Source organism: Microtus pennsylvanicus, chromosome 9 (assembly GCF_037038515.1).
Source record: "Microtus pennsylvanicus isolate mMicPen1 chromosome 9, mMicPen1.hap1, whole genome shotgun sequence".
Taxonomy (NCBI): Eukaryota; Metazoa; Chordata; class Mammalia; order Rodentia; family Cricetidae; genus Microtus; species Microtus pennsylvanicus.
In genome coordinates this window covers 29,531,717-29,546,328 of record NC_134587.1, presented here as the reverse complement: position 1 = coordinate 29,546,328, position 14,612 = coordinate 29,531,717, and the positions used below count along the sequence as shown (strand labels likewise).

The 14,612-nt window shown below is 35.7% G+C and overlaps 1 protein-coding gene across 14 annotated transcripts in view; it reads left to right on the top strand.

Moving 5' to 3' along the window:
• The window catches only part of Mbd5 (methyl-CpG binding domain protein 5), a 297,548-nt gene that overhangs the window by 140,813 nt on the left and 142,123 nt on the right, over nt 1-14,612 (top strand). For all 14 annotated transcript variants that reach the window (XM_075985276.1, XM_075985272.1, XM_075985274.1 and 11 more), the window contains one exon: nt 493-639. The gene's annotated coding sequence lies outside the window, so the exon portion shown is untranslated. The remainder of the gene's footprint in view (nt 1-492; nt 640-14,612) is intronic.

Below are 14,612 nucleotides of genomic sequence, written 5' to 3'. Positions count from 1 at the left end.
AAACTATAAATTTAAATATATGCCATTATCATATTTAAAGATAATTAAATATCAAATAATCTAACCAGTACAGTGTAACGGTACTCTAGCATACCCGGTAAAATACAGATTCTTAAACCACACCTGATCTGTTTCCTATCCCAGCTCCTCCTGTTAGACCATTCATTTTCATTACCTGTATGAGCACTTAGTTTTTTCTCAGGTGTTTGAGTGAAAGCAGCAGTCTGTCAGATCCAGGTTGGGCTCAACTGCACTTGGATCCAAGTGAAGGCTGGTGACGTTTGTCTCCCTTAGTGTGAATCCCAGGGGGGTCATGTTACCTGGCTCATGCAACTCCTTATACTCATATTATTAGCACATAACTTGCATTTAAAATTATATGATTCTAAGCAAAGCTCATAAGAAGCTTAAGTTTGATTTGAATGTGAATCTTAATATGTACAGAATAACTGAACAAAGTTAGTAAATTTACCCTTTTTTGCCTTTTAACAGAACCAAGAAAATAAATACAAGAAGTCAAGAGCACAGAATATTTTCTTCCTTCAATCCACAGAACCCTGAAACTCTTCGAACACCATCAAGCACACAGGAAGGCCACCTTGGCAGATGGCCACAGAGGATGTCAACAATTTTTTGGAGGCAAGCAATGAAATATTTGTGGAATGAGTTTTCTGTTTTCTAACTTTCTAAAATCAAGTAGAATTACATAGGATTTTTAGTGAGAAAGCGTTCTTGTTAACATGTCTATTTCTTGTCTTCTCACTATCTTCGTTTCTTTGGATCTGTTGCATGTCAGAAGTTATGTTACGGTGTTTATCCCCACCTACACTATTATACTAAGGAGATATTAAATCCATGGATACAAAATGAGGATTTAAGTAACAGAAATTAACTACCCACATTTGAAAATCAGTTTGCTGTATCTATCTTGGACATATATAACTAAAAGTGCTAAATATATTTTTGAGCTTTTATTATTTTCTATTCATTTTATAGTTATTTGTACCATTTATTTATTAGTTTATCTTTTCAGCATTTTCCTCTTTTATTTCTAGCAAGTTTTCAAGAGAGTCTTAGGAAGCCATCACGTTAAATCCCACCCAGAATTGCATTTTATCAGGCCACAGCATCAAAAGGGTTCCCTGAACTTTTGAGGTGCTTTCCTGACACATGTTGTATTTTAAGGTTGTAGATCAGACTGCCATCCTTAAAATTAAAATTAAGTATATTGTCATTAAGGGAATGTTTACCTAGTAGAGACTGACAGTTCTTTTTAAAAACATATATGCAGTCTTCCACCTTTTTCGCATTCATGAAACATAAGAACTCAAGTAGATGGAAATAAAGACAAGTAAAAAATAACCTCTTTAAAATGTAAGGAAAGGTGGTAGTTTCACATATAGCAACTGTAGTCAAGCTTGGAGTTTTCTAGTTTTTATTTGGCTCATAGACCTGAAGTCTTCAGTAACACATCTGCCCTGCAGGCTGGACCTGAGCAATGCTTTCTGTAACCACAAGTGACTGTAAATGTCCAAAAGAATTCAGGGTACAGCTTGGATGTTTTAGAAGAATCAAAATCGATTGTTGTATTTCATTGGAAAACTTTTGGGAGATCCGATCCTGATCAGTGACGGCAGTAGTGCTAGTCTGTGTGCTCCAGACTTCTGGCAGAGGCACACCTGACTTAGGAGCTGCTCGTGAAGCTGCCTTGTGTTTGGGAACAGCTGCAAGGTTCGTGTCCAGAGCCACCTGCACCTGCCTACGAGCTTTTCAGGAGAGTAGGAACATCCTTATTTAACCTTTAAATACTTTGCTAAATCACTTTTCCTAAATCTTTTTCCCACATAATTTTTCATCTTTTCTTAGTTTACTATAACCAACTGCTTAAGTATTTTTAAAATATACTAGAACTTGACTGATTTGTAGCAGAGAAATAGTTCTGCAGATTATGTTCCTCCATTAACAGCCCATCAAATTTAAATTACATTTTAACTTGCCTGTGTGTCATATCTTGTTTCAGTCGTGGCCTATTTTTGTGTTACATTTATTTGTGTGGGGTGGGATGCATGTGCCATGGCGAACATGTGATGTCAGACAGCAGCTTGTAGGAGTTGGTCCTCTCTTTCACCATGTGGGTCCCCGAGCTCAAACTCTGGTCCTAAGTACTTGCAGCAAGTTTTTACCAACTGACCCACCTCACCGGCTCAGTTTTGATTATTCCTTAGCCACTACAACATATCTGTGTCATATAGTTTTAATTCATTTTCCCCACAATATTAAGAACTCACCCTCTTGTTCTTGATTAATTTCATCCTATCTATCACCATATCATTAATAAGCTGAAGATACTTAGACTTTAATTTGAAGTATTAATTCATTTATCTCCTATGATTTTAGGATTAGTTGCAGTTATAGTAGTGAAAACTTTCACGAGTTAAAAGGGCACTTAGAATTTATAGACAGGAATTATTTAGCTTCATACAACAGATTAATAATAACCAATTATCCTCAATTGTATCATTCACCAACTTGGTGACCTTGTGAAAATTTCTAATTCTCTTTGACCCCAATTTATTTAGCTTTTTAAATATAAATCCTAACAATGGTGCGGTTTTGAAAATTAAATGAGATAGATGTACGTAATAGCTTAGGTCCTAACATAATTCAGTCAATAGACGATGATATACTATTCTACCTTTGTGAGGTGATAAACAATAGTTTTCCTTTTACGTTCAGCTCTTGTAAGGAATGCTTTCCTTTTCACCATATGTCTGTTGTCACTGATGAGTTTGCTCACATTGAAGTATCACAATAAGAATTTCTAACCTTAATTTTAAATGTAGAAATGCAGGCTATCCAAAACTCCTATTGAGAAAACATTGTGCCAAGGGTTGTTTTACTGACTCTTGTGCATACTGTATATAGTCCTAATTTTTTTAGGAATTTTGGGATGGGAATAGACTCACTATTCTATTTATAGGTCAAAATGATTTAGAATTGTGTAGGTCATTGTAGGAAACTACCAGAAACTTAGTGACTTAAATATACTAAAACTCTTCTGTCACACATCTGTAAGCTGAAGGCTCCAAATGCAGTAATCAGGAAGATTTTGTGTGTATACATATGTGAGATATATGTATGTGTGTGTATGACTTTATGTATATCTATATATACACGTACATAACTGTGTGTATGTTTGTATAGGTGTGTGCACATGAGTGTTCGTGTGAGCAGTGTGTGTTGAGGCCAGAGTTTAATGTTGGATGTTTTCCTTGATCAATATGCTCCTTATATTTTGAAACATAGTCTCCCACTGAACACTGAAACTCATTGATTTTGGTAGTCTAGCTGGCCAGAGCGCCAGAAATTTGCCTGCCCCTGTGCCCCTGCCCCAGTTACATGCATGAACGGTACCACACCTGGCACCATACCCAGCTTTTACAGGACTCTGGGTATCGTAATTCGGGTTTCATGTTGTGCAGCGGGAACTTTACTTATCTTTCTCTAGAACCCACTTTTCCTTTTTTCTAGAGACTCAGTCACATTCGCCTAGGGGCTATAACCAATGCAGGAAGAAACTTGACTGCATCTGCAATACCTACAGTAGTATATCCTTAATAAGATCATATTCATAGATAACGGGGACCAGGTGTGAACAGACCTTTAGAGGAACATCATTCAATTATCCCTCTGTGTTCTGTCTTTAGCTGGATATAAAGCTAAAGAATAAATTTTAGCTTGAAATTAGAGATTGCTCTTCGGCACATCTCCTGAAAAGCAGTTTCTTTGTGACAAGGCATGTTCTCTGAGCACGTGTGCTTGTTTTATTTGTAAGTGTCTCTATAGCTGTTTCTGTAGACTCTGTGTCTGCATAATGTCTGTCTGTGGGTCTGTGCATCTGTTCCCATTTGCTGCTGAAGAAAGCATCTCTGATGATGATTGGATAAGGCACTGATATATGAGTATAACAGAATATCATTAGGAATCATTTTATTACTTTTGTTTGTTTGTTTGTTTAGACCAGCAGTGTTTGGTTTTGCCCAAGATCTTTGAGCTCTCGAGTATCTGATTCTTCGTTACCCAAGCAGTGTCAAGTGTGAATTCCTTCTGCTTGTGGAGTGGGCCTCAGATCAAATCAGACTTTATTTGGCTTCTCCCACACATTCTGTGCCACCATTGCTCTAGAATATTTTTCAGGCATAACAGATTGTAGGCCAAAGGTCTTGTGACTGGGTGGGTGTCCATGTTTCTCTTTTGGTAGCCTGCAGAGTACCTTCCCACACGAAAGAGACTAGAAGGTAGGGATGAGGCCTCCATATAGACACAAGCCTGACTTCTCCATGTTCAGTGAGTGGAGAGTATTTTCCTTGTCCATATACACCCCCCACATCAATTTTTGGGGAACAACTTTTTGTTAATGAAAAACTTAACTTTTCATAAAAATTAAATATTTTAATGTTTATTGGAGAGAATATGGTATTAGATTTTATAATTTCCTGATAATTTTCCTTGGAAGTTTAACTAATAGGACTGGAGAGATGACTCAGCAGTTAAAAGTACTTCCTGCTCTTGCACCTTTTTCTTTGTATCTGGCAGTGTGCCAGGCTGTACCTATGCACTTTTTTCTTTGCAGCCTTCTTACTGACCTGTTGATTCCTAAAAATTGATTTTTAAAACCAAACATTAAAATTTTTTCATTACTTCTTCAAATATTTCTGTTTCTTCTTGGTTTTTTTCCACTGTATTTAAATATGGTAGTTCAATATTGTCCCTGCTTGTTATTTTCCCCTAGTATTTTTTTTTTCCCCTAGTATTTTTTTAGATGTTCTTTAGAGGCTGTTCTTTGAAACGTGTATGCTTAACCTCCAGTTCAGTGACTATTTTCTCTCCCTCTCCAGTATGCCTTTAAAGACCATGTAGTATTTTTTCTTCATTTTAATGCTTCACTTTTTCAATTCTATAATTCCTATTTAATTTTCTCATGTGGTAGCATATATATGACATAAAATTTATCACATTAACCATTTTTAAGGGTCTTTGGATTTTTTTATTTCTCCTCTTCTACAGAAATGCCCTATGGTAATTTTCCTGCATAATGGCTGCTTAACATAGTTGTATTGGCAATCTCATTGTCTTCTATTAGCTATTTTTGGTACACTCCTATTTTTTTGCATGTCTATGAATTTTTTGGTGTATGTATTGGATGTAGATGACATACTTTTGATACTAAATTTTGTTATTTGTTTTTGTTTTTATTTTGTGTTTGTGGTTTGTGTTTTAACACAGCAGTGGAGTTGCTAAGTGTCTCTTGAATGGTTACTTTTATACTTTTATACTTTATTGAAACAGATCAGTTTATGAATGACTTTGAAGACTTCTGTGAAAAGCCAGAGGTTTCACTAGCTTTGGGCAGGTGAAATTCAGATGTCAGTTTTTTTGTCTTGTGCAAGGACAGCTGCCATTTTCACTGCAACAATGTCCTATCCATGGGGTCCTAGCCTTCTTCCCTAAGCAGTGTACACACACACACACACACACACACACACACACACACACACACACCATACACTACATACAGTGCAGGTAAGAGTTTGTAGCTTTTGCTGTTTTTCCTTCTCTTTCCCCTCTTCTATCCTCACCTCATATATTCTCTCTACTCTTGAGTTCTGGGCTCTGATACTTCCTGCAAACGAGACAGTGAATTCAGCTTTCTGGCTGAGTAGTATCTACTTCCATGACTTTCATTAGTATGTATTAATTATGATGTTTTCATTCATAAATATATAGTATATCTAGATTATATTCACCCCTTTTACCCTCTATTGTCTCCTGCTTTTGCTGAGACCTTTTATCCATGGTATGTGTTTGTATCCTGGAATTTTCATTAAGGTTGAGAACATAGATTTTTTACCTATTGGTAATCTCCTTTTTTCCTCTCTATTTATTTTTGGTTCCTCTCCAGTTATCCTCAAGAATATTTTTGTTTTCTTTTGTCTTGTTTTGCATTTCCAGTATTTTGCATAGTTTTTTATTGTTGTCACTGAAAGAATTATTGTGGCTTAATTCACTTGATTGTTATCGGACTTGGCATCCTTGGGTCTTTGTATTTTTATATTTACCTGTTCTCACTTCTCAGGGAATATAGTCTATTAGGTCTACATTTGATTCCTGACTCTGCTGTTGGTTATGGAATTGTTTCAGATTTCTGATCATCGGTGTCCCCTGTATATAGCAGAAATAATCATTTGTATTTTAAGAGTTTCCTTTAGACATTGTAGGTGAACGTGTATATAAAACGTAGGCTTGGGATCCAGAACTCAGTAAGCTCTCATAAGTGTTACCTCCCTTTATGACCATAATTACCCAGAAGGTTGGAAGGTTAGATATTGCCATGTGGGATGTCTTACCCAGGATTATGCTTCTGGATATCCAGAATACAGATCCACTAAGTTGATTCTGTGAGTTCAGTTATGCCTTCAGATGTTCTGGTTTCACTGAATTCTGGGTGGGGAAAACTGCTTGATTGTCATTCAGAAAAGCAACATTGTAAGAAATATTAATCATAATTCCAGGGTTCTGGGCAATGTTGCTTTCTTTGCTGGGTGCACTTACAAACAAGACGGGGGATACTATGGACTTTTTTCCTATCAAATATAAATGGGTCTACTGAAATTTTTTACTTTTAAGGCAGACAGACTATTCAGTAAGAATTATCTGACTTGTATATGGTCTGTATAGAATGCTAGTTTTTAAAAATTTATATTTAAAAAAACCCAGTATGAAATGAGCTGTTCTACCTTCAAGAGGTTAGCTGCCTCAAAACTGAAAAATTTGTATCCTGATCAAACATGTTATTTCAAAAATGGTGTATTGAGTGGGCTTTTCTGTGAATTATTGAAATCTATGGCTGACCAGCTGCTAGACCTATGTTCTGAATATATGTGTCTGTTGCTTTGTGTTAGATTTAAGCCATGTATTAAAATTTTGTGTGTGGCTTCAAAAATATTTTTGCTATAGTAAAGTACATTTCATGATGACAGTAAAAGGGGAAACTGGTTGATGTTACATTAGCTGTGTCTCTCTGGTAAACACTTCACAGTTGCTATTCACATTTGTGCCTGCTCAAATAGAAACCCATCAATCATGTAAACCATGGCCGAGAATCTGATCTCTAATGCATAGCAGAAATTGCCACATATTCTTCTCTACAAGAAAAAAACGTGCAGTAACATTTCAGATTAAAATCCGTCCTTTCATATTGATTTTATCGTTATTCAAGAAGCAAAATGCAGTATCAAGTGAGGACAAAAAATAATTCCTGTCAGGGTGTGGTTTTTTAGAAATCAAATCTTCATATATTTCTATAACCATGGCCATAGATAATTTTTTAAAATACTTGTGTATTTTAAGATGAATTACCTTCACCCCTGTGTAGTCATATCCTAATTTGAATTGTAGAAAGGTATATTGTGAATGAAAGATTACCTAAAATTATGACACAAAGTAAACAAAGCCTGTTTTCATAGCACATATGAGTTATACATTTCATATTTTATGTAAATATAAAATATATTTAATATTGGTTTATGAAAGTTGAACATTTTTACTAAAACAGAACTAAAATTCAATTCTAAAACAATTTCAGGATTTGTATATATTTAATTATAGAGTAATTGACAGAAGATTGAATGTCAGTTTTTATTTAAATTCTCAGCTAGAACATTCAGTCTATTCACACTAGCAGTTTTGACAGTGCATTTAAGAACTGCTTATCAAGCTGAGGCTCTTCATCCACTCCTTACTCCTAACACTTGGGAGGACAGGTGGATATCTGGGTTCCAGGGCCAGGCTTCCTGAGAAGACTCTGTCTCAAAGAAAGAAAAACAAAAGAACTTGTTATTCATAAAGTACCAAATAGGCCTTTTTAAGATTGTCATAAATGAATCTTATCTAATCTCACCTCAAGAAAATATGAGCTTTTTAAGGATCTGTAGATATAGGGTAAGTTAAGAATGTAGTCAGGAATTATGCTAGTCTACTAAACTGGTGGTAATAGATAAATTCTTTTCTAAGGTAGATGACCTCACTAGCTCTGGGAAGCCGGATAAATTTCCAGGACCAGGCATGGTTTCTCTCTTATTGAATAGTCTTTAAGTCCAATTAGACAGTTGTTCATTGCCAATGACATTGAGTTCCGTTTTTAAAACTTTATGCTTATCTTACCAAGCTGGTCATTGTAGCTCATAGGTTTTGTAGCTGGATAGAATTGTTTAATTGAATCCCTCTGTTGGCAGCTTTCATAGTATTTTCTAGACCAAGAAATTAGACTACAGAAAAGAGGTTTGCAAAAAAAATTTAGAACTAAAAAGTTTTTAAAAAGAAGTTTTCAGGTCATGTAGTACTCCATTATGTAAATGTACCACATTTTCCTTATCCATTTTTCAGTGGAGGGGCATTTAAACCGTAAGAGAGACATACATAGATCTAATCTGCATGGGAAGTAGGAAAAGACAAGATCTCCTGAGTAAATTGGGAGCATGGGGACCTTGGTAGAGGGATGAAGGAGAGGGAGAAGGCAGGGAGGGAAACAGAGAAAAATGTAGAACTCAATAAAAATCAATAAAAAAAAAAAGATTAGCAGCATACCCAATCAGCAGGAAGTAGCCTGGAAAATTACATCCACATTCCCAAAAAATGGATTATGGATGTTTGTCTGTGTTTAGAGTGTTGGTTACAAGTTGTTAGGGATAATGGTCAGGAAGAAAGCTAAACAAAGGAGATTAGATTCAGAGTTCTTGTTTTGAGAAAAAACAAAGGCAGGGGGATACTATGGGACAATGGTCTTGTCCCACTTATATAGTTTTGTTTTGATAAAATGCTGATTGGTGAGTAACCAGGCAGGAAGTAGAGGCGGAGCAATGAGAAGAGTAGAATTCTGGGAAGAGGAAAGATGCAGTCTGTAGTAATCACCCAGACACAGAGGAAGCAAGGTGAGAAGACCTTACTCATAAAAGGTACTAAGCCATGTGGATGACACAGACAAGAATTATGGGCTAATTTAAGAAGCCTGAGCTAATAAGCCAACCAGTTTATAATTAATGTAGACTTGTGTGTGTTTCTTTGGGACTGAATAGCTACAGGACCAGGAAGGACAGAAAGCTCTGTCAATAATGTGTTTCTACCAGTAGTGAATAAATGGGGGCGCACCTTTTCCAACAACCTCACCAGTGTTCGTTTTCAACCTTTTGAACTCAAAGGAGTTTTACTTCGCATTTCCCTAATTGCTAAGGATGGTTGACACCTTTTGAGTTATTTCTGAGCAATTTATATTTCTCCTATGGAGAGCTCTGTGTTTTAATCCCTAATACATTTTTTGTTTTTTTGTTTTTTAATTTAGCCATTTGTCCTTGACACTATGTGGTTCTTTAGTGGTGGTAATTTGGGGGGGGGGGGAGGTGATTGGTTGGTTTTATGTGTTTGTATTCTTTGTATATTTAGATTTCAATCCACTATCAGATATGTATAGCAGCCAAACATTCTCTCCTATTCTGTGGGTTTCTCCTTCATTCAGCTGAATGTTTCCTTAGCTGTTCAGAAGCTTGTTAGCTTTGTGAGGTCCATGCTGTCAATTGTTGGCTTTAATTCCTAAACAAATGGACCCCTGTTCAGAAAGTCCTTTCCTACACCTGTATCTTGGAGAGTACTGCCAGTATTTTCTTCTCACCATTTTAGTGATTTGGATTTCAAATTGAGGTCTTTTATCCACTTTTATCTATGCTTAGTGCAGGGTTATACAATGTGTGTCATTTCATTCTTTTGCATATGGATATCCAGTTCTCAGCAACAATTCTTGGAGATTCTCTTTTCTCCAGTGTATGTTTTTTGAGCCTTTATCAAATATTATATGTCTGAAATTACAAGTACTCATATTTGGGTCTTCTGTTTTATTCCATTGATGTACATTTTGTGCCAATGCCATATTGCTTTTATCACTCATGTTCTATAATATGTCTTATCTGGAATAATAATCCTTTCAATATTCTTTTTGCTCTGGATTGCTTTGACTCTCCAAGGTCTTCGGTGGTTCATTTGAATTTTTGGATGCTTTTTTCTATTTCTGTAAAAAAAAATGTAGGTATTTTAATTGGGATTGTATTGAAGCTATACCTTTCTTTGGGTAGGGTGTTAATTTTCACAATGTTAATTCTACTAATCCACAAACACAGGATGTTTTTCTGTTTTCTAGTGTCTTTTTAAATCTTTTTTTTTTCAGAGACTTAGAGTTTTCACCATAAAGATTTTTTTGCCTCTTTGATTAGGTTTATTCTAAGATATGTCATAGTCTTTTATACTAGTGTAAATGTAAGTGTGCCTATGATCTATTTCTCAGTGTGTCTGTCTGTGATGTATTACAATGCTACTGATTTTTGTAAATTGATTTTGTGCAGTTTTCCTAAAATTGTTTATTATTTCTGTTAGTTTTCTCTTGGGAATTTGGGTATGTTGTATGTATAATATAGCATATGCAAATAGTATAATTAGACTTCTCTTCCTAGGTGTATCTCTTTGACTTGCATAAGTTGTCTTATTGCTTCAGCTAGTTTTTCCAGTGCTATGTTGAAAAAGGGTGGGAATACTGGATAGCCCTCTCTGATCCTGAATTTAATGAGATTGCTTTAAGTTTTTCTCCATTTAGGTAGTATAAAGTTGATAATGTTGGCTGTCAACTTGTTATATATAGCCTTTATTTTCTTGATGTATGTTTCCTTAAGCCTTGTTCTCTCTAGGACTTTTATTATCAAAGCATGTTGAACTTTCACAAAAATGTTTTCTACATCTATTGAAATCACCATTTGATTTTTTCATTGAGTCAATTTATGTGATTTATTATATTTATTGACTTGCATATGTTGAAGCAACTCTGTATTTCTTGAAAAAATTCAATGTGATTTTGGTGGACAGTCTTCTTTATATGTGCCTGTATTCAGTTTATTAGCATTTTATTGAGAACTTTTACCACTGTGTTTATCAGCAATACCTGTCTGTAGTTTTTTGGGGGGAGGGAAATTGTTTTACCTTTACCTGGTTTGAATATTAGACTAATTAATACTGGTTTCATAGAACAAATTGGGACTGCTCCTTCTGTTTCTGTTTTTAAGAGTTTACAAAGGGTTTGGTTATAATTATTCTTTAAAGGTCTGGTAGAATTCTGGTGACAATCCATCTGGACCTGGATGTGTGTTTTTTGTTTGTCTATTTGTTTGTTTTTAGTCAGATGGATTTTCATTACTTTTTCATTCTCCTTTGTTATAATTTTGTTTAAGTTGTTCTCTTCTATGTTTAACTTTAGGAGTTGAATCAAGAAATTAATTTGTTTCTTTTAGATTTTCCAACTTGATGAAGAATAGAATTTTTTTTTTTTGATTTTTCGAGACAGGGTTTCTCTGTAGCTTTTGGTTCCTGTCCTGGAACTAGCTCTTGTAGACCAGGCTGGCCTCGAACTCACAGAGATCCGCCTGCCTCTGCCTCCCGAGTGCTGGAATTTTTAAGTGTTACCTTATAGTATTATGTATTTGTTGTCTATTCCAATATTTCTTTGCTCTTTTCTGGTCTTGTTAATTTGGGTCTTTCCTTCTTATTAGTTGGCCCAAGGGACTATCTATCTTGTTTATATTAACCAGCTCTAGATTCATTGATTCTTTGTATTGGCTTATTTGTTTGTTTGTATTTCATTAATATTTACTTTGACTTTTTTTTCCTTGCATTCTATTGATTTTTGGTTTATCTTGTTCTTTTTCCCAAATTCTTACATTGCTTCATTAAGTCATTTGTTTGTACTTTTTCTAGTTTTCAGTATAGGAAGTTGGGGTTGTAATCTTTCCTGTTAGAACTTCTTTTAATGTGTCCCAGAAGTTTGTTGTCTTGTAGTTGCAGCATTAATTAAATTCAGCAAAAGTTTTTTTTCTTCTTTGACCCATTCATCATTTAGTAATGAGTTGTTTAATCTCCATGAGTTAATAAACTTAGAATTTTTCTGATTATTTAAAATTAATTGTCTAATGTAATGTCTGGTTATTTCAGCTTTTCTCTATTTGTTAAGGTTTTCTGTGTGCTCCAGTATGTACTCTATTTTAGAGAAGTTTCTGTGTGCTGTGGAGTAGTGTGTATATTCTTTGTCTATAAATTTCTCAAAAAATGAAAATGAGTAAGTCTGAACAAGGAAATATGGAATTGTCAGACATTTTTAAAGACATGCATTTTTTAAAATTGAAATGTGTTTGTTCAAATTTGTACACTCATGGAGAAGGGAGAAAAGAGAGTGAATAGGACCTTGAGAAATTGTTAGTGCTGGGCAGAGCGGTGCTTCATTGGGGAAAGCACTTGTGGCACAACAAACCTGGCAACCTGAACTCTGTACCCAGAACCCACAGCAGAAGAAAACCATCTCCAGAAAGCTGCCCTCTAACTGCCTCATACCACCATATTTCACAACCCCAGTTCTCAAAAACCTGAGGTTTTTATATGAAGCATTGCCTTTTACCATGGAGAAGCAACTTCATTTTCTGCTGCTGCTAATTGTTATAATGAATTATTATTAATCATTATTTGGAGGAGGGGCTTTCAGGAGTTAGCCAAGGATTTCTCTGTCTTGTCATGAGAAGAGTTAAAGTTTTGTCTTTCAGCTTTCAACCTTTTCCATCCCACTTGACTCTACCAATGTCCTTCATCATCTGTTTCTGATTTTACTCCCTTTCTAGGGCTGCTCTGATATGTTGGCCCCTGCATCCACCACCCCTTTCTCTGCTGCTTTGTGTTTTTGTTTTTGTTTCCCACTATGAAATTGTTAAACTGCCTTTGCCATTGGTAGATGATCTTAAATCGTTCTTTCTTAACTGTCTGTCTGACTTTTAGGTAGAGTATTTCATTACAGTTCTTAGTGAGATCTCAAGAGAAGAGAAGGGAGGTTGAGTTCAATTTATCATTTTTATAGTAGAAATCCATATTAAGAGTTTGGGCTGATCTTATTATTTTTTAATTTAGAATACATAGATACAATAAATACATTGATGTGTGGATTTCTTCTTTGGAGAATGATTTTATCTCTAGGGAATTTTATATTGTCTCTTTATCAGTAGTTGATATTTCCTAGTTTTTGACCCACGATAACTGGTTGACCCCTAATTCCTTTAAAATTTTGGTTATCGATGATGGTTTGTTTCTCTCTTTCTTTATTAGATATGGTCTCTCTATAAAGTCCTGGCTGACCTGGAACTCACTATGTAGACCAGGCCAGCCTTGAAACACAGAGATCCATCTGCCACTGCCACCCAATTTCTAGCATTAAGGCATGTGCCACCACCGTAAATGAGATTGTCTTTATAGTATAGGATAAAATCAACTTTGGTGAACATTTCTAGGACATTTATAGAGAATTTTTTCTCTGTTACAGAGTTGAATACATTTTTGTTAATTTACATTAGAATGTTTGATTTGTAAATGACTGTAAGTAAAATTACCTCTCCAGAACAATTATTTTCATCTTTTCATGTTCTCTTGAATTTTAAATGCCTTCTATTGATATTCCAATGCTGTTGCTTATAGTCTAAAAGTTGATGAAATATGTATCCTCATTATATAGTTTCACTTTCTGATGAATCTAATTCACTCAGCAAGTATAATACATTCTGCTTTCATTTTACAACTTTATTATTAATGCTGCCATTTTTCTTTAGTGTTGAAATTTCCAAAGAAAAAATTTAAGTATTTACCACATATAACATGTTTGAAAGTGCATATGCATTGTGATATGGCTAAATGAAGTTAACTAACAAATACTTAGTCTTCTGATGTAATGACATGTCTGTCTTCATAGCAGTGTTCAAGTATCCCTTTCTCTTCCTATATTGTATTGCTGATACTCATTAAAGATACTTTTTTACATATTAAGTCATATTCTTAAAGAACTATAGTAAAGTTGCAAGGGATAGAAGGCACAATTACAACATTATTTTGCTTTCATGTCTTTAAAAATAAATGTTTGCACCTCCCCATCCACCCCAACTCTGCCACCTAGGGTAAGCAAGGGAGCTGCAAGACTCAGGAAAGTGGGCTTTCCACCTCTTCTGGTCAGCACAGTAGAGCTGACCCTGTTGGCATAGGTCTGGGTAAGCCAGTCCTGATGTTGTGAGCATGGGAGAGTTGTCCCTATTACTCATCTGTCATGTGGTGGGATGGGCAGGGTAAAGATAACTCCCATCACCATCACCATCTATGCCCAAGGCAGGTGGAAGAACTGGCCCCTACACTTTGCCTGGGCAATACAGCAGAGCTGGCACTGAAGGTGTTGGTGCTGAAGAACTGACCCTGAGGATCTGAATGCCAGAGAACTGTACTCATCACTCCATAGCCAGGCCAATGCTGGCGAGCTCATCTGGTGTTGAAGACAGGGAAGAGCTGGAGGACTGACCAACCCTTAAGCTACCCAAGCCCAGAACCAGGGTTATATGTGGGCCCACCCCAACCTCTACCCCATCTGTGATCTGCTGGAGCAAGAGGGGCCAGTTTTGTCCTGTGGACACAGGGCTACAAGACCTCCACTACACGAGGCAACA